The 24,502-nt window shown below is 43.9% G+C and overlaps 1 pseudogene; it reads right to left on the bottom strand.

Annotated features, from left to right (window-relative positions):
- Positions 1-73: 73 nt before the first annotated feature.
- On the bottom strand, positions 74-15,142 carry LOC116784040 (annotated as a pseudogene).
- Positions 15,143-24,502: the final 9,360 nt, after the last annotated feature.

Here is a 24,502-nt window from a genome sequence, read left to right as displayed (position 1 = left end):
TGTTGTGGCTGCTCTCCTGGCCCCCTTCTGCCTCTCTGCCCCAACAAAGGCAGAACCAGGGTAAAATGGGCCATTACTTGGGGGCAGCTTCGGAAGTCAGAATGTGGAGATAAATAATTTTTTCTTTACTTCTTTCTTGCCTGTGGAATGAAAGGGGAAAAGGCAGGTAATGCACCTGGTGCCTAACAGTGTGATCCATCAAATAATCCGTATGCTTACATTCACTGAAAACTAGGTTTAACTGATATCTCATCACTGGCAATTGTTCAAATGAGCAGCAGAATAAGGAGTAAATTGGAGACTTTCTGTGGCCTTGTTGCAGCTGTGCTGCTGTCTGGAAATCATATCACAATGGTACCTTTAGTAAGTCTGACTCTGGCATTTCCTACTGTAAAATCTCCTATTGTAGGTGGTTTCTAAAGTCACATCAGTGCATGTGGTTGCACGTATGATTTTCCTAATGTTTCCTAGAGGCAAACTCTCCCTGCTCTACCCTGTGCTATGTTGCCATCTCTTTCTGGCCAGACTAGGTCCTTTTTTTTCCATACCCAAGTTTCTACCAGGACAAGTATCTTTTGGCTTCACATGAGCTTCGGTAAATTCAAGTGACTCTCTCAGTATCTGTGGAGCTCTACCCTCACCCTGGGAGGTACTCCAGGAGGTGCAAGTTGTGCCAGAAGTCAAAAGCAGTGAAATCACAGGACATTTACTGCTTTGCTCCATAAATTTAAAACCACATCTCAACCAGCTTTGTCCCTGTCGAGTGGGAGCATCTCTGAGGGCATCAGCAGTCCTCTCACTAATCAGTGCTTTTCAGATGGCCCATGAAACCACCTTCCATGCCTTCTCTTAATGTCTGGCTCACGTGTAAGGTCTTTGCGGATTGTGGTCAGATCATACAAGAGCCCAGAGCCTGATATTACTATCAGGGATGGGTCACACACCAACCATCCACTGTGTGCAACAAAACCCCTTAGATTCCCAGAGATGTATAAAAAATGGGACTTTTTTTAGCAGATTTTGCAGATGTAAAGGAGAGTTTCTCTGCCCTGAAGTTACTTAATGCCATACCTTTGCAGATTTTCAGCATCTTCAACAGTTTCAGGCAGAGCCTTTCCCTTCATTTCAGGTAAAAGCAAAAGTAAGCCACTGTCTATTAGAACAATCACAGCTGCAAGCACAGAACAAGGATCACAAAGGCAATGCAATGGTCATGCCCATGTTTAAGTCCAAGTCACTAATTAATTCTCATTAAGACATGTCTGCCCTAATGATAGAATAAGGACTCCTCAAAGTGGTAATAACACTTTTCATCTACATGATTCTTATTTTTCAGTTTAATTGCTGATATTTCTGAGGTACATCTCTGTGGCATATTATTATAATACATAAATAACTTACACAGACCCGACTAGCTTCTTGGGGGTTGCATAGCCAAATCCGTTTATTCAATTCAAACAACACCTTTTATCATCGGTTCAAAGTAACAAAGTGACTCTCTTGACCAACCACCAAGAGCATCTCACTGCCCATGTGCGTGGGAGTACTTAGTAACTACATTTCCCAGGGTGTTGTTCGGCACCTTTCCTGAAACCCGACTCCTACATCTCCCCCACTCTAAATATTTAAGGCAAGTCATGAAAACAGTGCAACAACAACAGTGCATTTTAAACTTTGTAAACCTCCTTTAACAATTACCACTCCATCACTTTGGTCTTTCAACAAACTTACTTATTTGAACCTTTACCTATAATCTTTGAGACTTGCTTGACATAAATTTGTACTTTCATTTCTTAAGGGTTTGTGTGTATTTGGGATAAACAACAACTTTATTAACCTGAGGGTTTTTGCATAACCGGGTAAAACATCGACTCTCACTTCTCCAAGGGCCTGCATGTAATTGGTAACCAGGAGAAATTCAACTCCATTTCTAGAAAAGGGCCCTTAGAGAACTAGTGTTGTGATGTAATTTGTTCAAGGCACATGAAGCATCTCCGTTCACACACGTACATGTTCACACAGCTTCTCTCATTCATACAGAAGTGGCCACTTCATTCATACTCACCCATTCATACTTAGAATTTTTTCTTAGAATTATGTCCCTATTTTTTAACTACACATTTTAGATTTATAAGTGGTTATTGGTTGCATGTTTTTCAATCTGTCACTTCTGGTAGTCATATCTGGCAACTGTACCTGTTTTGAAAATTTGAAAATTAATTAATATGAAGAATATAAGGCTTAACAAACCTGTATCACATCTTACGTGCTGTCTTCCCCCCCTTTTTTTTTGTTATAGAAAACCAATAGTTAATAAACTCAAAGATATACACAGAAGTTATCATCACAATATGTTTACATAACTTAAACCTCAGCATTTCCTGTAAACAATTAGACTAAGTTATCATCACAATAACACAGTATATAAAACAAATTATTATAATATGTTAACACAGCTCGAAACTTAGCATCCTTTGCAAGTAACCAGTTTGTCTGTGGTTTCTAGAATGTGGTTAATTTTCAGCTTTTGTCCATCCATTTCTGTTAGCCCCTTTTTGCCTTTAGTAACAAACTTAACAAACATGTTAATAACTATTTAAACAGGTGGCTAGTGTGGAAGAAACAGATGTAGAGGTTAGGCAAATATGCAGTTTCTCTGTAGCTTTTTGTTCAGGAATGGTCAGTTTTGAAGTAAAGCAATATAAGTAATTTTATGCTTTTAACTGTACTTTACTTCAAAGTTGAAGGTTAAGGTGATTTTTTTAGCTGGAGCTTGAAGCAAAAGCAAAAAGTCATTTTATGCTTTTATTGTCCTTTTACCTCAAGGTCGAAGGCTGTGTGTAACTCCATGTGTTGCATGTTTTAACGTTGTAAGGGCAGAAGGAATCAAATATTTGTTTAGCATTCTCAATCTTCACATGAAATCCTACTAAGTCTTTATATAAATTACCAGGGAATCCTTTCACTTGTTGAAACAATTAGAAAACGATCTGTAAACATTTTGAACATTATCTTAATAACAAAATCAAACCCTTTATCACGTTGCCACTTGCAAACACAAAGGCAAGCATTCAGTGGTTCCCATCATTCGTAGATATCAGAGGAATCAGAAAAGTTTTCTTCATTCTCACTGAAAGCAGTTTGTCTTGTTTGCTCTAGCAGGTGTCCAGTGTTTTGGTTTTGCGGAGACAAACTCACAAGGCAATTTTAAAGGTTTTAGAAAAAAAAGAAGATTTTCCTTCCCCCTCTCCTCCAGACGGGGCAAAAAACCAAGAAAATTCACCTTCTGTGGCAATAACGTGAATACATTAATTAACAAGGCAGGGAGATGCTTAAGAACCTTTTAAATAACGTTATTGAACTAAATTGTCTCAACAGCTGCTTCTATTGAGGTGCATTTTAGAGCTTTAACAACTTCAACTACCTTAACAAGCTTAACAATACAAGCAGAGTCACTGGATAACTAATGAAACTTAGAAACAAAACCTTAACGTTTCAGTGTTCTTACCAAAGGTTTCAAGAAATACATGTTAACTTAGCTTATATATATCTCAGGGGAGCTCACAGCATGACGCTGTAGCTGTGTGGTGTGCAGGGGCTCAGCTAAGTTGCTGCAGCAGAGCTCTGCTCTGTTTAGTAAAAAGGGTGTGGTCATCTTTCTCAGCTTGGCTTTTGTTACTTCTCACTGCGGGCTGCAGAATCATTCCCGCAGGGGGTCTCTTGTCTGTGCCGGGTGGGGGCTGCTGTCTCCCTGTCTGCTCACGGTAGACCTGTATAGGGTTCTGCCTTTTGTCTGCAGTTTATGTGGCTCCGGCCCCGCCGGCTTCCGCGTGGCCGGAGCTGCTGCCTTTTTGTTACAGCTCCGTGCAGGGCTCTGCACGTTGGCCGGCAATTCACACTGTCCTGGCCCCAGTCTCGGTCCCTGCATTTCACTGTGGAAGGGGAGGTAGTTTTTTTGCCCTGGTTTCGGCGTCTCCGGTCCCGTCCCGGCTCTGGAAGAACTGCTCCCCACCACGCCGCTGTGGGGTTTTGTAGCGAGGCAAGACTCTTCGCCGCCCGCCCTCCCTCCCTCCAGCGCCTCGGCTCTGCGGGCTCTTACTCCCGCAGCGAGCCTTGTGCACGGTCTGTCCCGCCCCGGATGGCAGGCCATTTTTCGGCAAGGTCCGGGCATACGTCGGCTCTCTGCAGCCTGTCGCTGCCCCGGCCCCGGCGGCGCTGGGGCGGGGGGGACAGTGATGTAAAACACACATTCCTGCCGCTCGTCCGCCGGCTCTGCGCTCGCTGCGGCACAGCTGCCGCTTGTATTTCGAAGCGGCTCTCGCCCCCCACCCCGGCTCCCACACAGCCGGAGCCGCCGTTCCGCGGCCCCGGGGCTTTTGCGCCGGGAAAAAGGGCCGAGTGGGAGGCGTTCGCCCTTGGGTCCCGCGCCTCCGCTGCCCATCGCCACTGCCGCCGCGACTCGGCAGGGCTGCGAGCACGGTCTCGGCAGCCTTCGTGTCCCTTTTAGGCGCCGGGGAAAGTGCCGCCGCCGCCAGCCGTGTCGTGAGCTCGTGCAAGCGCCGTGGCCGCGCCTCCCGCGCAGCCGCGATCCCGTGAACGGTGCCTTTTCAAACCCCGCGCCGCCGCTCGCTTGCACGCGTTGTTGTGGCTGGCGCACATTTAAGGGAACTTGGCACCGCTACTGCGGAGAAAGTGAATCCAACGGGTCTCTGCAGCAGCACGGACGCAGTCGACGCAGGGGCAGTGGTTTGTCCCTGCACTGCTGAGTGCTTGTCTTTTCTCGGAGGGAGCAAACCCGATTCCCTCCGTCGGTGTCCTCTGTTGGTTCTCTGCTTACCGAACCACATGCTTTAAGCATGCTTCCTCAAGCTGGGACGCTCGACAAGCTCTCCGTGGGCAAGATGGTGATTTTTAAGCCGCTCCAGCAGCCACGTGGCAGTGCCTCGTGGACTCAAGGTCTGTGTTTCCTTAACAATCACACAGTCCATGCCACGTGCTTGCTCCCGCCCACGTAAAACCCAGCCCAAATCCTTTCGGTCCTTTAGGTTTGCAGGCGGTTTCCTCACCCCCCACGTCTGCTCCTAGGTTTGGTGGAGTCCTTTGTCTGTTAGGCTGGGGGGGGGGACGACACAAAAGGTTTAAAGTTTTGCTCCGTGGACCAGTTTAAGTTCCTTTGTGAGGTTTTTAAAGTGTCCACATTTTCTATCTGTGCTTTCTCTTGAGCAGTCTCTCCAAATTTTTTCCAAGGAGTTTCACTAAAGATTCTACTTAACAGAAGTCCTGATATAATTATTTCTATCATTACCCTTGAATTTTAACTTCCCATGCTGGCTTCTTATCTCGAATTTTTATGTAGCTTTACGTTTTCTTTCTTTCAAAGCTTACTCTGCCAGGTTTCTCGTGTACACAATACTTAGATTTTCAGAGCCCCCACGCAGTACTGCACGATGTCCTGGTTGGCTTTTTGCACTGGTTCCTGATGTCTTTTCTTTAACGACGTATTCTGCCTGCTTTTAGCTCGGTATGCAATGTCTGGCTTTTTTTCGGAGAAAAACTGTGATAAATAAATAATTGTGATTTGTGAAACAAATGGGTGATTACATCAAAATAAAACAAACGGATTGTAAAACTTAATTACACCTCCATAAAGAAATAAAACAGACCCTTACAAGGTCAAGAGGCCTAAAACCTCCTTACTATCCTAAGAATAAAATATAGTAGAACTTTAAATCTTTAGGCGCCTGTTCATTCAAGAATGCATGAATTATGACCGGTTGTAGAGAGATAACCCTTTTAGCTTTAGCTGTAAGAAAACCTGTAAATACTTAGCAAAAATCTGTAGAATGTATATGTATATGATATAATTAATATGCATGAAGTAGCTAAGATAAATACTAAATGTACCTTGTAGTAGGTGTGCAGATTTGGGAAACTGGTCCCCATTTCTGTCACCCAGCCGGCTGCTTGCTTTTTCCATATAATAAGCTATTATTCAAAAACTTATAGAAACTTGAGACTTTGTTTATCACAAAACGTTCCAAGTTTTTAAAACAAACCCATCTGAACATTACTGAAATTTTCCTTATTGCAAGACAGTTTCTAGTCGTTCCTGATACAGGAATGCCCCACGTTGGGTGCCAGATGTGCTGTATATATTTAATACGTAAATAACTTACGCAGACCCGACTGGCTTCTTGGGGGATGCACAGCCAAATCCGTTTATTCAATTCAAACACCTTTTATCATCAGTTCAAAGTAACATGTGACTCTCTTGATGAACCACCAAGAGCATCTCACTGCTCCTGTGTGTGGGAGTACTTAGTAACTACATTTCCCAGGGTGTTGTTCGGCACCTTTCCTGAAACCTGACTCCTACACGTCTCAGTCCTGGAAAGGGCCCAGACCCAGAAGGGACCTGGTTCCCTTGCTTTGGTCAGACAATGCAAAGGAAACAGGTTTTGTCCCTGGTTGTCCAGCTGACATGGGGTTAAGGGTCACTGGCTAGCTGTACTTTCCCCTTTTCACTAGATTAGAACATACATGAAAGGTTACTACCAGTCCACCTGGCCAATTTCATCTTTTGATTAGTTTTAGACCCTTCTATGACCATACTGAGGGCAGATGCTGCATGCAGGCATGCCACTTTGAATCTATGCAGTAGCAGATGTTCAAGGCAGCCCTTTTCTTCAGGATAGCAAGCTTAACATTAGGGCTGACATGCTCCTTTGCCATCCTAAATTGCTGTGGGATCCTTGACAGACTGGACACCGTGAAGTGGCATATAAGTTTTATGCAGGGAAACAAGAGATCAACTTGCTTGGAGCTCAGGTCAGGGAACCACGCTCCCTGTGAGAGGGGCAGAATCCAAAGACGTTTCTCCCTTGAGAGGGGCTCAGCAGGCACAAGTCAGAGCTTGAAAGGACTGTCTCAAAAGCATGGGGTCCCCTTCACTACAGAATGGGCTAAGGGGTGACTTTGCTGCCACTTCCAAACACCCAAATGGAACAGACTTACCGAGCTGTATCTTACATGTGTATATACGTGTTCGTACATATCTGCCTTTTTTTTTTTTTTTTTTTTAAGATGGGAAAAAACCAAACTAATTCATCTCATCTTTGGCCAATTGTAGCTGTCTTACCAAAGATGACTGGGGCAGTTCATGCTAGAGCTCCGCCAGTCTGTACACAAGGAAGGGTGTTTTGATCCCACCAAGGTCACACAGCAATGAGCAGATGAGGACTCCCACGTTCCTGCAATGTACATGCAAATACACACACACACGAACACATGTCACCAGCTCGTCTGGGGGTGTTTTGTCCAGCTCTGCACCCCAGAGCCCTGGCAGGACCCACAAGGGTTAAAATCCCTGCTGTGCCACCCAGGATCTCTCCTCCACCTTTTCAAGGCATGTTTTGTACAAGCAAACTCCTCTTCCACTACAGTGCATCCTCAGCTGTGAGCCAGACTCTTGGTCTGTCACAGAGAAACACCCAGTGCTTTTACCTGCTGACAGAAGGTGGTGCACTTAACTTGAAAAATGTTGGATACAGCTCAGGATTTACCACACATATAATTTCACAGCACATGGTAATTCCCATCCTGCCCAAGCAAGCTACAGTAATTTTAAACTAATAAAGAGCTGGAAAGACATTGTGCAGATTAAAGTTCCTATGCTAAACTATGGTTTTCATCTGCTTTTGACATAAACTAGCTTTAAATATTTAATTTCAGTCTCTGTCCTGAAAGGTCAAGTGGACAGTGCATGATGGTGTTCAGTTTTACTCAATAAAGAATTTATAATGCAATTGTCTTATGATTCAAGCAAATAACCAAGATTTGGGACTTAGCTAGGTTGCTGTCACAGAGGCGAGAAATCAATGATACAAAGCAGTTTGGGTTATCCAGTGCACTAACCAAAAGCCTACGAGGACACCACTTGTTGCTTGCAATAAAACTGTATCACTTGGTAGTTGAAATCTGTTCATTAGCAAGATGCTCTGTGCTTCTGCACAAAGGCTTCTGATGGCTTTCAAGCTGGGACAAGTTTGTGTTGCTTCCCTGCCTCTCGGTGTGTGATCTATAATTCCTTTAACACCTGGAACTACAGATGTCTGCTACAAATAAATGGATATCCTAGCCCTGCACACAGAGTCATTCCGGGACTCCTCTGTCTGCTACTGTCCACACCTGTCGCCAGTGTGAGGTGCTCACTCAGGCAGTACTGTAGCCCATGCCCTGGCACAGGCAGCAAGCTGCGCGGCTGCAGGACCCCCACTCCTGCACTCCTCCAGCAGAGCCCAGTAGTACCTTGTATAGCCACTGCACTCCTCAGTCACTTCTTAAATTAAGTTTCCATTGTCTGGACACTTTGAGGTTTTACACAGAAAGTTTTTATGTAACATTTTGTGTGTTTGTTCTTGTACCCCCTGCGAACTCATAGTTGCATGGTGCTGTTATGTCTGTAGTTTTAGTCTACTTATATTCCATAAAACAGAAGGAAAGACTTTTCTTTCAGTGACCCTTGAGTGTCACATTGCTTTGAGACTATGGTCTCGGAGTGAACGCTTAACTAAACCAAAGACAAATGTCTGCCATCATGGTTGTTTGACATCATACATTCATGGCAGCAGCACTGTTGATGGCAGAAAGCACTTACTGCATCCAGATGGTGTTTAAGTGTGTGCATGTGCCTATACATTTTTCCTTTTTAGAAACAGAAAGCACTTGGATTTTTGGATGAAACCCCTGATTTGTTCATTCGAATCCAAACTTTTGGCCAGATAAAAATTGTGGACTTAATGAGGCATGCTCTTTGACCTAGTACCTGCAGACTTACAATCTGATTTGATGCTATTTTGGAAATTTAGTTGACCCCATTTCTCAAGCCTCTCATTAGTAGGTATAAATGCTGATGGTGGGACATAAATTAGCTTTTCTGGTATTTGCCTTCATTGGCAATACTGACATGGGCCAGGTTAACAAGGATTGTTTTCTATTTTCCAGAACAGCAACCAAGAGACAGGGAGAGAATTCATTGGCAGAGGAGGTTTGCACAACTCGCTGTCTGGGATGAATGCCGTAACCAGGCAAGCAGCCCCGGTCATCACGTTAGCCACAGCCTGGGTGTAGCGATGGCCAATGTGATCCAGTGTTAACATGAGAATGAAGGTGGCTGGGAACTCCACAAGAGCAGAATAGAGGAAATCCAGATACATGTTCCCAGCAGCTCTTCCCATGTACACGATGAGCCCCTGGTAGGGGACAGAGCTTGTGAACCTGGGCAGAGAAGAGGGTGCAAATGAAGCCAACCCCCTTGAGAGAAAGTTTATGCAAATAATTGAGATTTGCAGCTGGTCAGGAGCAAAATAGGCTTAAATCAACTGATGACTTAAGGGCACCAGATCACACACTTCCATTTGGTCTGCAAAAGCTTTCCCATCCTTACCAACTGTACATCAAAATGAATGTGTATTTTCTGATCTGAGGTGGCCTGACCAGGTTTAGAAATGAAGATTTCAACTTATCTTCGTCTTCAGAGCTGAGATTCTGGGAGCATAAATCACAGGACAAGATTACAGTGGGTGGGGGAGAGGGTGGTAAGCATTATAATGAGTTTTCCTCTAGAACGATGGGAGAATAAGAGTTTTCATTTTGCCAGTTAAGTAACTGAGGGCAAAATAACTTCTCTGGAGTGTTGTGGGGAAAGGAAATATGAAGATTTATACAGGCAGTCTTTGTATCTCTGTAGTCATGTGTATGGCATGAAACAGCGTTTAAAAAAATAATAAATAAGGCTGTTCTGAAATTTTAAGTAATGAGATTTGGCAAATTTCCTCTTGATTGATGCTACTTAAAAGAAGAATTTTGTTACCTGCTGGATATTTTTGCAAGCCTGTTTTCCCCAAATATGCTCTGCAAAGGTCTCAAGCAGTCAAAGTAAAGAAAATTCACTTGCCTTTGCTTTAGGAAACTGCAGTGATTTTGACCACCAACCTGCTCCCTACTCTAAACCCAACACAATCCTAAAGTCATAGCATTATTTTGCTTAGGGCTCGCAGATGTGCAGCAAATGCAGTGCAGTCACCTGGAAAAAAAGAGGTAGCTTCTTCTTATTTCCCTTGGCAATGTGCTTAATAACTTCCATAGCTTTATCGTTTTGCTTTTGAGCTATGGGAGACTCAGGCAGATACCTGCAACACATATAAGCATGACAGCTACAGGGAAGGAAAATGCACATTACTGGTACACGGAAAATGAAAATGGAACTGAGTTGCTGAGGCTAGAATTCCAAGGTGTACTGAGGATCCATAGGCAGTGCTGAACTCAGTGGTAGCTGTGGCTGCCAGTGATTGCACTCTGATTTGTGCTTCATTTGAATGACAAGGGAGCCTGAATCTAATTCTTTTTTTTTTTTTTAAATCTAAACCCAGTTTATTATAGTGTGGAAACATTAGTCTGAGATAAATTCTCTTGACATATTTTAGAAATAGCTAATAGCCTGTGGATATAAAAAAGAATAGCTGTAAACCTGATCCTTAGTTTCTTCCATGTTAAAAATAACCTTTAAAAAAACCCAAACAAAATCAGTTCTGTTCCCTGATCTAGTTATGGAATTTTCTAAGGAGAATTTTTACTCAAATTAAAAAAAAAAAAAAAAGTGTTGATCGCATTAAAAAATAATTATAACAAATTATTAAAAAAACTCCCTTCTGACAGTAGCTCAAGCACTATTCAAGAAATCATTATTATTTTTTGATGTGTATCAAGGACCCCAAACACAGAAACATTACAACGTGTTGAAGGTAGTCCCTTCCTCTTAGGTGATTCAGAGTAAATCTTTGGGCAGAGGAAAAAGAAAAACACCAGATCTCATTCAATATCATCTTGGAAATCCTACATATAGAGCTATAGCCAATCCCTACGGAGAAATGTCAGCTCTCAGCTACGGTCCCCTGGTTTTATCAGTGTGGTGTGGCATTACTGGCAGCTGCAAGACCAGGCACTTACCAATAGTAGGGAAGGAAAAAAAAATTGGGCAGCTTGACCGCAAGCTGGAGCCACCTCCAGTGTGGAAGTGCATAAGCCAGGGTGTGAAGATGAGGAGTCCCAGGCTGAAGGCAAGCTGGTAAGTGATGCCCACTGCCCTGTGGTAGTCTGAGCCAACAAATTCTGCAACTGCAAAGTCATATGAGCAGAAATAGATTGGTTTGGAGAGCCAAGGGAACATAACTCTTGCCAACTGAGACCCCATGTAGCCCCCGTGCTCAGCTGTGCCCTTGTGTCATGGCACACTGGCCTGGGTTTGGATGGGAAAGCAGAGCTGGTCTTGGTCCCTGGTGTAAATCACAGGGCAAGTCCCGACTCTTACTCCTCCACCAGTCAGCTGGGGACTTCACCCCTGCCTTCCAGAGTGTCAGGCCCTCACCCAGCAACACAGGGTAAAGGTTGTTTTTCCTCAATGCACTTCTTCAATCTAAGAATCAAATGACAAAATAAAACAGACAGATGTCACTCTCTTGCCTCCATCTCCCTCCTCCCACACAGCTAGGGAGCCTCTCTACCCACCAAGCACGTGATGCAGGGCAGCAAAAATCCTTCTGGCACCAAGGCTGTAAAACACAAGTGTTACCTTTTGCAGCACCACTGGCTGCCTTTCCCAGGAAGGTGCCATACATCTTCACAGTATTTTCAAGTTGTTCTTGTCTCTAAACCTTGCTCTTCATTTTGACGTGTGCTCTCCAGCTACGAACATTCCCTAGTTTTCAGAGCTGCCTCTTAATTATTCAATTTATGTCTATGAGCTGGTGCAAGCTTGGGTCATAAGCACCTGCATTTAAGCAGAGAGGTGCAGTTTGGCAATGAATAGCACAGTGTCACTGTCTGCTCTTGTAATATACAGTGCTTTGAAAATCAGATGGCACCAGCGGGGGTCGGCCCTGCTGCTGAAGGGAGGGTTCCTGCCCAGAAGATGTAATTGCAAACTGCCATAACTGAGGATGTAGCCTGTCAGTCAGCCCCCCTTACTGACCAGTCCCTGTATCAGGTGTAAGATCACTGTCCAGGTGTAGCTTGGTGCAAAGGCCATCAGAACCCCCAAAACCACGTTGATGAGGACTGTGACGAGAAGGCAGAGTTTGCAGCCAAACCTGCAGAGGGAAAGAAGAGAAGAACAAGGCTCAGCCCTGGTAGGATAGGGTTTGAAGAGGCTAGAGAGGGTCCCTGTCCCCCTCTTCTCTGTTCATTTTGAGTAGGAGTCCATATCTGCTCTTCCTTTTGCAACATTTTCCATCTCAGTGGAAGTTCACAGGACTCACCTGTCTTGTCTTCAGGTCATTGCTTATGTCTGGTTAATGATTTAGCTAATGAGTTCAAGAATGCTCTGATATGGCTCCTCAGCCCATGTTTCAAAGCTTTTTATGGGGATCTTGTTTGCTAACTGTGATCTTTACATATTTTATCAACCTTGGCTGAGTATTGAGCTCTTGAATAGAGTTTTGTACATCCCTGTTATTTGTCATTCTCTGTATCAATGTGACTCACTGATAGAAATAGGCAGTTTCCAAAAGAAACAAGCTTACTGGAACACTGGAAAGGCATTTGTTTTCTAGCTGGCAGAGATATATATTCAGTTAAAAGTATGAATTAAATTATTAAATATCCACTAACAAAAATAGCATGATAATAAATGCCAGCCAAAATAAATATCTCTTGTTCTCCGCAGTAATATTAACTGATTTATGACCATCTGGATACGGTTAAAATTAATGTGAAACAAATTTATCGCAAAGATTAGCAAATAGGTTTGGTGCATGAGATAAAATTTCATCTTGGACTCTGAGCTTGCATTGCAGTTTGTAGCTGTGAGAGAAAATAAAATCCCTTCACTTGTGAATGTGCAGATTCCCCAGGGCCATATAATGGAGCAGCACCATTGCATTTCCGTGGATTCCTGAGTCACAACTTTAAAAGCAGGGCCTTAGAAACTACCATTCACCCCTTTGTAAGTGACACATAGACCTTTTGAATCAGGTTTTGACTGCATTAATTTTCCCTTCAAATCATGAATCTTGTTCAACAACATGCAGAAAGCAGATAACTAGAGGAAACAGTTAATCTCATACCTGGTTACCTACTGCCTACCTGTCTGCTATGTAGCCAGCACTCATGGAGCCAATAAAAAACACAGCATTCACACATGACTGGAAGAGGTCCAGCTTCCAGGAGTCCTCACACACCAGATTAAACTGCAAGGGCAACCACAGTTAGAAGCACAGGAACATTCCCCACAAAGCATGGCTCTTTGAGGAGGAAGGAAGCCAATGACACCAATGAGTAAACAGACTCCAGAAAAGAAATCTTCTAACTTCTTAAACTGACATCTGCAATAGATCTTGTCCAGATTTTCTCAAACCTTGTGAAAAAGGTTACACCCTGAAAAATGATTGCATAATGACACATAAGGAGAGCAAGAAAGGGAGAGAAACTCCCAACAAACAAATAAATAAGTTCAGAAAAATCTTCTCATCCCCACCCATCTGCTTGAAATTTGGAGGACACTTGGAGCATTGTGTCCTTCCCAGACACCAAGATCTGTCTCAAATCATGCATTACCTTGCTGCACAAAAGCAGTGCTTGCTGGGTGCGAGAAATGGAGGTGCTACTATGAGACCTGGTGGGGTGGAGCCACGAGATGCCTGTCTCACATCTCATTAGCACTGTCAAAAGTGGATTTTGGCTGACTTTCCTCTGCAGTAAATGAATACTTGGGAACCTGCTTTTGGTTTACAATTAAGAGGTTACCACTGTGCACCAAGTGAAGGGAGGAGGACAAACTGGTAATAGCTTCTCTACAGCTGGAAATATTCACCCAAGTGTGGTTAGACTTCAGCCCAGAAAGAAGCATGTATGTCTTTTTCTAACACAGACAAGTTTGCAAGGGGCCATACCAAACAGCTCAGCTCTGTTTCCCTGGTGTGGAGAACAGCTGGAGTGCTTTTTTCTGCCCCAGCCCATCTGTCCCAAGGGAAAACGAGATGGACTTGCTTTGTAACAGTGACGATAGTGAAGCAAGGAAATATGAACATCCTGCCCAAAGAAGCTGCGAAGTATTCAACATTGCACTTTTTAAAGAACAAGTTACAGAAACATCTGTTAGGCATGGTTCAGATATAGCTAATACAGATTTGGGACTGGTAGAGAACTAGGAGAGGTTTTGAGGTCCTTCCTATGCTTCAGGTCTCTACATGGCTTTTAGACTGTTGGTATTGGTTTGCACAGTTTTTCATATTTTAGATTAACTGGTTTAGATTTTCATATTTTAGATTAACTGCAAGTTGAGAGAAAAGAACACTTCTGTTGCTAAAGCATCCTCTTCTTCGTATTCATTTTAAGTGAGTATCTGTTTGGATTATCACGCAAATGTGCAGTTCCTCAGTTTGGCTATGGGGTGCTACCCTCAGTTTGCTAATGGAAATAATGAATTATGAGAATAGCCATTGATGAAAGGCTTAATTGATGAGAAGATGGCAGTATTATGCTCCCAAAAAAGCGATAATTTCCCATTAGTTCTGTATATAAATCTTTACTCCAAGTGCCTACCAAGTTCTGGTATTCACTACTTATTAGCAGTAAGACTCAGACTGTACACCAAAAGCAAACTTTACTAATCCAGCCTCTTCTAGCTTTAAGCTGTGCAGACAAGAGTGAATTTTCAGAACAAGCTATGTCTTACCTTGGTCACAAGAGAGCTCCCTGGGAAGTTGTAAACCCAGCCATCCCAGCAGAGACCAAGGGGAACAGTGCTCCCATTGCCCACAAGGCTGCTGAGGGGTTCGGTCCAGCTGATGCCTGTTGCATTCCAGTCCACCTTGTACCTCCTGCAGTGGCTGTTGTAACTGGACCCATGGCCATCCCACTCGGGAACTGTGTGATTCAGCTGCTTCTCCAGACTTCAGCCACACCGCTGGCTCAGCTCAGCCACCCTGGGGCTGCGGCGATGGTGCTCAGGGATGAAACCCAGGAAAAAAATCCCCACGTAAATAAGAAAAAAGGTAGCAGAAAGCAGGCATAAAACAAAGAGGATTTTTTTCTGGAAGAAGTCAAATTCTCCTACCTGCTCTAAAAAGTCATTCAGGGCTGGCATCTTTGTATGTCACGACTCATTAAAATATCTACCTCTGTTGCTTTCCAGGGCTTTGGCCTTCACTGCATGCTTAAATAACAAATGAAGTGTTTGCCCAAAACTCACAAACAAACTAATAATTAACTTTGTCAATTGTCAAACCATGCATTGCAGCCTTTGTTTCTCAAATGCCATTTCTAAACACATTTTGGCTCTTTTCTTTTGCCTCTGTTGTTAATTTGTTTTATATCTGACATACTTGAAATAAAAAATCTGATATCTTAGATTATGGCCATCTTAGTCTGTCACTGAGAGTCCATCAGTGCACAGTAAGGGGTAGGTGATAATACTGCTGTCCAGTATTTTCAGAGGCCATAAATATTATAAAAACAATATGGTTCTCTTCCTCATATATGTAAATATGTACAACTGAAAAACCTTATCCTCAGAATTACGGTGGACATAGATCACTGCTCGCATGCTGCTTTGTGGACATAGAAAAAGACAACACAGAGAAAACATAACAGGGCAGATTTCTTTTAGGCACTTAATGGCTAAAGAACAGTGTTGTGCCTCAAATAGGAAGCAGACCAGTCACTGCAGTACGAGTTGGGACTTCTAAGTCAGAGGTGACCAAATCGAACTTACAGGGGTTCACAGGCAGCTGTCCCACACTCTGGGAGCCTAGAGTGGCCCTGAGACCTGTGACTAGCCTTTGTATGCCCATCCTGCCCTCTGCCTCCTGCCCTGCACCCTGGGGGACAGAGGGCTGAGGCTGCCGCAAGCTACAGCCCAGTCTCACATTTTACAGCTATTTAACATGAATTTATTAGACAATGAAAATATGTAAATATGTCATTAAGCATTGGAGACATCCTCAGCCTCCTTTACTGAGGGGTATGATTCGTGTTCCTATAGCTGTGGTTGCATAAGGTCCATTCATGTTTTTCCCCATTCCCTGCAATGATGGAGGACTACAAGAGGTTCAGTGCAGGTGAACAACAGAAGTGTGGATTTAAACAAAAAAATCTATGGGCAAAGAATTATGCCTGCAAATTTTCTGACATCTTTCTGCCATCTGCAAATCTTTCTAAGACAGACTAACAACTTTGTATCTTGGTTAGTGCTTCTGAAGGGAACCTCTGAGTAGGCTGCTGTCTCTGGGTTAATTTTTCCGAGGAGCACTCAGTGACCTCTCTGAGTTTTATGAAGCACAAAACTAAATGATGAGGAAAACAGAGGTGATAAGTAATGTGATATTTTAAAGGGCTATTAATAACAAGTGCTGTTGACCAGCATACCTAGGAAGTGTCATGAATGACAAACGGGACTGCTACTTTGCAATAAACATCTTTTGCAGCTAAGAAAAGACCAGATCTTTGACCATGTACAACTGAACAGTTTACCTATCTCTGTTCAGGTCTGATTTACATCAGAAGCAGAGAACGGACTACTCCTCCTATTAAAGAGCTCTCTGCGGTAGCAGCTTTTAAATCTTGCACCCACCTGCACACAGACTACTCAGCAGTGCACATATGTGATGCTGTGGTTATCAGCTAAAGCCTGTGTTAGTCAAAACTGAATTAAATGCAAGAAGAAGTGCATAAAATCTGAAAATCTTCTTTACTCCCTTTCCTGATTTTACCTACTGTAATTTCATGCTGGGGAAAGTCAGAAGAGAGAATTCTGCAAGTGTGGTGTTCACATGGCAGAAGGTTGTATGTCTGATTTTGCAGCAAATTAATGTTATTTCTTTTTGAAAACCTCCACTGTCACTTGAGCATTTTCTTTAATCTCCAGGAAGCAAAGTACTGTCCTACAGTGGAAGTGACCACAAGTATCTTCACATACTGAAGATGATGTCTAAAGGTTTTTTGTTATTGTCACCCAAGCTGGCCTTGAATATCCTGACAAGACTGTCTCCTGTGTTACGGTGTTACCAGTCTTAGGGAAATTGAGCGGTCCGTCTCACCAACGTAAGGGCATGTGACTCTTGTCACTTGGATGAGTGCATCCATATGATGTCTTTAAGTGTGTTTTTTTCCACTTCACTGGGGACAAAGCAGGGAGTAAGCATGCAGGCAGTTCTGCTGGTGTATCTGAGTGTATGTGAATGGAGGCAGCATGAGAGCTTGCCAAGATGACATCTGTACTGAAAAACTAAACTGGACTATGTATGGGATCAAGCATTGTCCCATATACACACTTCTTAAATTTTGCCACCCTCCCTAGTACTGTTTTGCTTGATTGTTGCTAGCACCTCACAAAGTCCTGGCAGGTTTGGGGAAGTGATGCCAGGTAGACTGTTTCTGGTAGGCAGGAGAGAAAAGATCGCCCTGATTTGGATATGGCACTTAGTGCCATGGGTCTAGTAATCATGGCGGTGTTGGATCAAGGGTTGGACTTGATGATCTCGGAGGTCTTTTCCAACCCACTTGATTCTATGATTCTGTGACTGGGAATGGTGTATACAGATGTAAGCCATACCAAGCCAGAGAAGCTCTGCTGGCAGAGGACATCTGTGCCTCTGACAGAAGACCCATATTGCTCTGCAGTGGCAGGTTCATGAAACAGTGTCAGGTGTGACAGGTTTACTGGCTATAATCAGTAATCCCTTCAGTCTGCAGTAGTGAAGCATTACCATGCCTGCTTTAAAACACGTCAGCCTTCAAAAGCTGGGATAAACGTTCCTGTACTCTGACCTTCCTGAGCTTTAGATATAGGCTCAAAGGGTTGGGTGAAATTTGAACAAAGCAAAGCCTACCATACAGCTGTAAAAAACCCCCAAAACCCCAAACAGATTAAAAGCATACTGATTATGGTAGTATATATAACTGTTGGCTACCAAACAATAGCCCCAATTCAAAGATCTCACAAAATCACTCTTGAAGGCTGAGAAACTGAGGCAGAGAGATCTAGCAGGCTAGCTTTTCAGAGATACTGACTTTCAGGTCTTTGAGAATTTAGGCTAAATCAATTTTCCATTCTGGTGCCTCCTGACATGTTATTCTTGCACAAGTAAGCGTTTCTTCATTGATTTCCTTCTAGTGAACCATTCTTTCATCCTCACCATTTAGTAGTGATTTTGGTTCAGTGCTTACCTATGTATTTGGACCTTATCACAGCTCTGATTCCTGTGGATATATTAAGAGCATAGATGTTTAATAGAGAGCTCTGAGCATGATGCTGTTTACTATAATCACATGCTACCATGTACCTGAGCATGACATACTAGGTTCAGAGGAATGTGATGGAGAATCACTGGAAACATCCAAACAAACAGCAAGTCATGCACCCACCAGGTGCACTGCCTGTGCATTGGGGTGCAGGTGCATCAGCTAGGCTAAGTCAGTCTGATTTCCTGGTGTAAAGGTCCCATCCCCTTTCCTACAGCTTGTTCTGGAACTTGTTGGTCCTGTATTCTGTGAGTTCAGTCAACTCACTAAGTAGGCAGAGGCTGATCCTAGCAAATATCTGCAGTAGTCAGTTGTAGGGGCTCAGTAAAGGGATGAAGAAGAATCAGCACAAGGGAAGGCACAGGACCACATGGCTTGAGCTGCTGGGAGAGGGAAGCTGGAAAGGAGAGGGAAGAAGCAGGGTGGTGTCCTCCTTGTGGTGAAGGAGAGACCAGCTGTATTGTAGCTTTCTGTAGGGTTTCACCTGGGCTAATGTCACCCATGTAAAAGCTGAACATCTAGCACCTAGGTACCTCCAGATATATATTCACATATAGAGCAGGAGCATACAGCAGTGCTTAATAGCAGATCTGTGCACCCAGAGCTGTTAATAGCATTGGAACACCTCTCAGGACACAGCTGATCTGGACAAGGTGTTGACACACAGGGACATTTCTGACAAATTAACCAGGGCACAAAGTGCTGTGCTCATGGTGGGGCTGACGGCAGGTGGCTAGACAACACCCAATCTTGTGTGAATCCTGCCCGTCAAAAAATGTTTAAGCAAATTTGGACTGCCAAAGAATCTGTGACACACCGGTGCTTTGCATCATGGGATCTTAGCAATTCAGGTCAGCACTGAGGGCTAGATGTCTAAGAGCTGACTATAGAGGGAGCCTATGCACCTTATTTTTAGGCTGCTCAAGTTATTTAAAAAAGCTCGTGTTTGCACTTGATATTTATTTGCACTGTGAGAACTTATTTTGTAACTGAGAGAAACAAAGTGTACTTTATGGTTGGCTCATATGCTACTAACACATTTTTCTTAGATGATAATCACACTATATTTGGCAAAACCCTCTAGTTTAAGGTTATTTGGGTCTAGTTCCAGAAGTCACAGCTTGAGCTCATTTCTTCCTTGAACATTAATTACCACTTAGTATTGTGTAACCTAGGAATATGTCCCTTGGTGACAAAGACTACTCAGCGCACAGTCCTCACTCCTTGGCTTTTACCAGGGCATAGAGCATGATGTGTTTCTGGAGTTTGTTCTCTGAACAAAACTATTTCTGCAGTCATGAGGTGGCAAGGCTTTTGCCAAGAGCAGGAGCACTGCTGAGCTCCTGTACTACTGCCATTTGGCTCCATGAGCTGCTGAAGCACTGTGTGAGGAGCTGTTTGGGCCAGGACAAGGGATGCTTGTGCTGTCTAGGGAAAGAGAATCAGCCGTGGGGCAGATTGGCTTGTTGTGAACCTGTACCATGGTTCCCAGGGTCCTATTGCTTTGCTCTGACTTCCCAAGGAGATGGCAAGGTCACCGCACAGAGTGCTTGGGGTTTGTACAGCCATTCTTATCAAAGGGTGCAGTGATAACAGGTTACCAAAGGGAGTAAAGGAGTCCCAGCAGCTCTGTAACTACTGACACAGAGCCTGAAGGGTGTGCTAAGCACTTCAGGCAAGACATGCAGGTTTTTTTAATGTTGATCAGAGAATTTTTCCGAGCCCACTCACCCATTCACTTCACAAAACTCCTCCCAGGGCTATCTGGAAGGGGTAACTACATCCATCAACAGAGCCAAGGATGGACCTGGCCAGACCAGCCTTCCCAGCTCTGGGATGGTACAGTACGAGCACAGCACAGGCCATCCACAGTTATCCTTGTATTTCAACCCAGCCTGCAGCCACAGCCACCTGGACTGGAAAGCCCATGCTCCCAGAGCTTCAGCTTCCTGTTGAGCAGCTGTGTATGACTGCAAAGAGCAAGCCCCATTCCCAAAAGGCTTGTATTCTAAGTCTTAGGTTTGTTATTTCTTTTGCACAGTTGAACTGCTGATGCCTGCTTTAAGGGTAGCAGGACCGACATGAGACAAGCAGTGCAAACAGTATTGGTATTAAAAGGCTAGATCCCACTCGGGACTTGATTAACAAGTGAGGATGAAGTGAACCTGGGGACTAAGGCTGCATCATAACATACGTTTCTGCAGGTGGCAAAGGTAGGTTTTGCTGTTACAACATACTGTGAAGGGTTGTCATGGTATTTATTTCACTATTCTCAGTCCAGGCATGGTCAGTCTTGCAGTGGTCTAAACACATTGACTCTTGTCCCACATATTGGTGCTTCTCTTGGACCAGCAGCCCCACAGTAGTTCATGCTTTGGATAAGAAAGAAGAGCTGAGTTAAGTAGGTTTCACGTGAAACACAGCTCAAAGAAAACTTGTGAATTCGAAAGGGAAGAAAGAAAAAAAACATAGGAGAAAGCAAACTGTCAAGTAGCAAGCAGAATTGCTGCTAGGACAACCAAAAGACATTGATGTTTCTACAAAGGCTAAGAACTGGCCCTGTTCAGCAAGACTTTAATATGTAGTTAATTGCGAACTTTAAATTTTGCAGTAAGGTCTTGGGAGTGTGATTGCTTAATAAGTTCCTAGATTACACATATTAAACACGTACTTACTGCTCTGCTCAGACAGGGTATCACAGCTGTACAGCATAATGTGAGGCATGGAGCCACCCCTGGCACCTCACCTGACTCAGAGCAGGAGCAGAAGTGGTGTCAGGGATTGAGGCTGTCCTTCCTGCAGGGATCAAAGCAGGGGTGTCCTCTTCCTACCTCTGCTCCCAGTACTGCTGCTCTGAGCAGCCTGGGAGGAGAGTGAAGATGACAAGAGAACAGCACATCCCTCACTATTTCCAGTGTCAGGGGGCCCCAGATCCCTGCTGTCTGGAGCTCTGCCCTGGCCTATGCCTCTCTTCACCTCTAAACAATGGGGACAGCACCTATCCAGAGGTGTCCTATTGGGAGGGGGAGGAAGGGCTGCTTCTCTGATGGATGGGTGGCTGTGTGAAGAAGAAGGTGACCCTTTATTTCGTCAGACAAGACTGTGATAGGGCAAAGTGTCCTGACATGGACAGATAGAGAACAACAGGAGGGCATGGACAAGAGGCTGCTCTTGTCCTTCCAGACCAATTGGTCGCCTTCAAAGTCCCCTAACTCACCTCTCTGCCCTGCCTCAATCTGTGACAGACCCTCTGACTCCTCCTGCAGCCCCTGCTTTTGGCTTGACCCCTGCTGAAATCCAGTTTGATCCTTGAGGCAGCAAAATACTATTCCCAGTGTGCTGGGTTGTCTAAAACCAGCCCCAATGGAATAAAAAGTGATATAATAATATGAGAACTGATTTTTCTGACAGCCCTACTCCTTGTGTATCACCTTGCAGCTGTTAGGATCACTGGTGTGAATGCGGTCTAATGAGAGATAAACAATTACAGAATTCCCCCCCTACACCATGCCAGAAGACTTCAGCTTCAGTGTCGTTCTTAGATTTTCTGTATGGTCCTCAGCTAAAGCATCACTTTAACGCTTCTGTGAAATGAGTAAACACACCCATCTCTCCTGGCATGATTATAAATTGCTTTTTACATGACAGAAGGCCTAGAATCAAACACACAACACTTATTAAAAAGAGCAGTGAAGCAGCTAATACTGACCTAGAAAAATTGTAATTGGGGATCAACCAGTACAACAGATTTAATATAACACTTCTTGCCTTTGAGTTTGAATATTTTTTTTCTGGATGCATAATGAGTTTAACTATATTTCGCAAACTTGAATCTTTGGGGAGTTGAGCATCATAAGCACACAGCTGTGATGCAGTTTGTCAGTGTTTGTTTACACAATCGTTATTAGTCTGGACATTTATGTTTCTAGGAGGGCTTTCTGCTCAGCAGGGGATAAAGCTATTGCTTCTGTTCAAATTGCTTTAAAAAACAGCCCTATTGTAGCTGAGAAACAGCACACTGGTCTGTGAGATTTCATGTTCTGGTCTGCTGCATCTGACACCATAGAGGTGCAAGTGAGGTGCAGCCCCAGTAGAAGAGGAGGTATCCAGCACTACTTGTCGCACTAGGTGCTCTTAAGTCTGCCCTTCTAGAGAAGCTAAGAGTTCCTGCTCTTATGTTTTATTTCCATATCTTATCTTGTGCTGTAAATATTTGGGGTTTGTTATCTTGTAATTTGTTTTTATGAACATTTGTGCATCTGTCTATGTTTATGAGAGACAATGAAGTTCATTGATGGCACAATTCCAGTTGCAGCTAGGAATGAGACAATACAAACACAATAAACACAATTTCTCAGGGTCTGCAAGGATAAAAAAGGAGCAATGGCAAGAAGGCCTCAGTAGTTTAAGTCCAAAGGAAACATGCAGATCCAACATTCACAGACAAGCAGTTGGTCTTTGGTAGAGAATTGGGACTGAACTCTACCAACCCATCATGAATGCAGACAGCCCTGCTTCACTTTATCCCCAGGACCACTGAAATTTCAGTGGAACTAACTAGAAGTAGACTAAAAGAGATTGGTCAGAGAAGTAGAGGGAGTCAGATTCAAGAGCAAGGAAACTAGCTAGCGGGTGAGGTTGAAACCAAATGCTTACCATGCGTAATAGGACTTAGGAAACAGAGAGTAACGTTTTCTGGTTGAGTCTTCCCACACAGTGGTAATTGTCCTGCTGTGCTGCCTACCCAGTGAGGTTTGGTGCTCCCCTTCCTCCCTGCTGCAGTAAGTGCCTTCATAACTGCCTCCAGTGTAAGAAATGAGGCAGTGGGTGGATATTGGTGGTGGAAGAAGCAACAAGACAGTGATAGTCACAATTAGATATCCAATTTGGGGCAGTGGTAGGTGAGAAGAAGCTACCCACATGCTTCAGTGAGATCATGATGTGACCTTTGAGCATCTGTAGGGTTGGTTGCCTCTTCAACAAGCATCTTTTGAAGTGAAATATCCATGGGAAAGCTTTGCCACTTTACAGCTAAGGGAGTGGCTAGAACAAAATCACTGAACTTGGCACTTCGTATGGCTGAACCATAAATTCAGTGTGGGGACACTGTTGAGCGAGAATAGGTCTGCTCTTGATTTGGGAGGAATTGGCTAAATGAAGGCAGGAGAGGTCCCTGCAGAAGAGACATTTCTCAGTGGACTGAAACTAAGGCATGAAGTCAAACACATTAATCAAGTGACTGCAGAAGCTCAGCCTGTAAGTCAAATAAAGATAAAAACAAGGACAAAGTGCAGAAAGGATTCATAGAAAGAGCCACAAATTCAGATACTGGAACAGCAGCATGTCCCTGTGTGTGTGTACATGGGGGAGATGTGTGTGCAGCGAGGGTCTTGCATTACTCAGCAGGTGATGGTCAAATAGACTCCTCATGACCTGCATGGCCAGCCATGCAAACAGCACTGGTCCCACTCTGGTTTCCCAAGACTGAGATGGCAGAGCCAACAGCACAGGCAGTTTTACAGTGTATACAGGCTGTTTTCCACTGAGGTATTTTGTACTGAGTGACCTTGTAACATCTCTTATGGCGCAAGATGCCTATTCAGTAGAGATTATCTTTAACTTCTGAATTATTGGGCTGCTCTCATAAATACAAGAGTAAGTGGACTATGAGTGTATCAGGAAATTATGAGACTATATTGTCATTACATTATCTCCCTGAGTCCCTAAGGCTGGAAGTGGGTGGGCAGGGTGGTTAATCATACCTATGGGGACCACCCAGGTGAGTGGCTATTCTTAGTCATACATGCAACAAAATATGTGCTAATACTTACGTAATGTACGTAATACTGTAGGGCCAGGCCACAGCTGTATCGTAACAACATTAATATTTAACTGCCATCTGCTGCTCATTTAGAGCAGAAGATACTAGATACTGTGATCTCAGCTTTTCCTCCTGATATCGGGGTATATTTGCTCTGCAGCCTGCAGCAGAATTGTCCCACACCAATAACACCAGTGCTGGTTCCCGGGTGAGACAGCATTCAAAGCTGGTCTAAATCACCTGGAGGCAAACACAGGTTTCTGTGGAATTAGTGCATGTGACATAGGGTCTGTGCCAACTCTGCTTTTACATCAGTTTCAAGGCCAGCCCCTGGATGACAGGTCATACCCAAGCCAGCAGATGCTTTTAAGTCTCTTCAATACT

This window comes from Chiroxiphia lanceolata, chromosome 3 (genome assembly GCF_009829145.1).
Source record: "Chiroxiphia lanceolata isolate bChiLan1 chromosome 3, bChiLan1.pri, whole genome shotgun sequence".
Classification (NCBI taxonomy): domain Eukaryota; kingdom Metazoa; phylum Chordata; class Aves; order Passeriformes; family Pipridae; genus Chiroxiphia; species Chiroxiphia lanceolata.
This window is presented reverse-complemented; position numbering and strand designations above follow the sequence as displayed.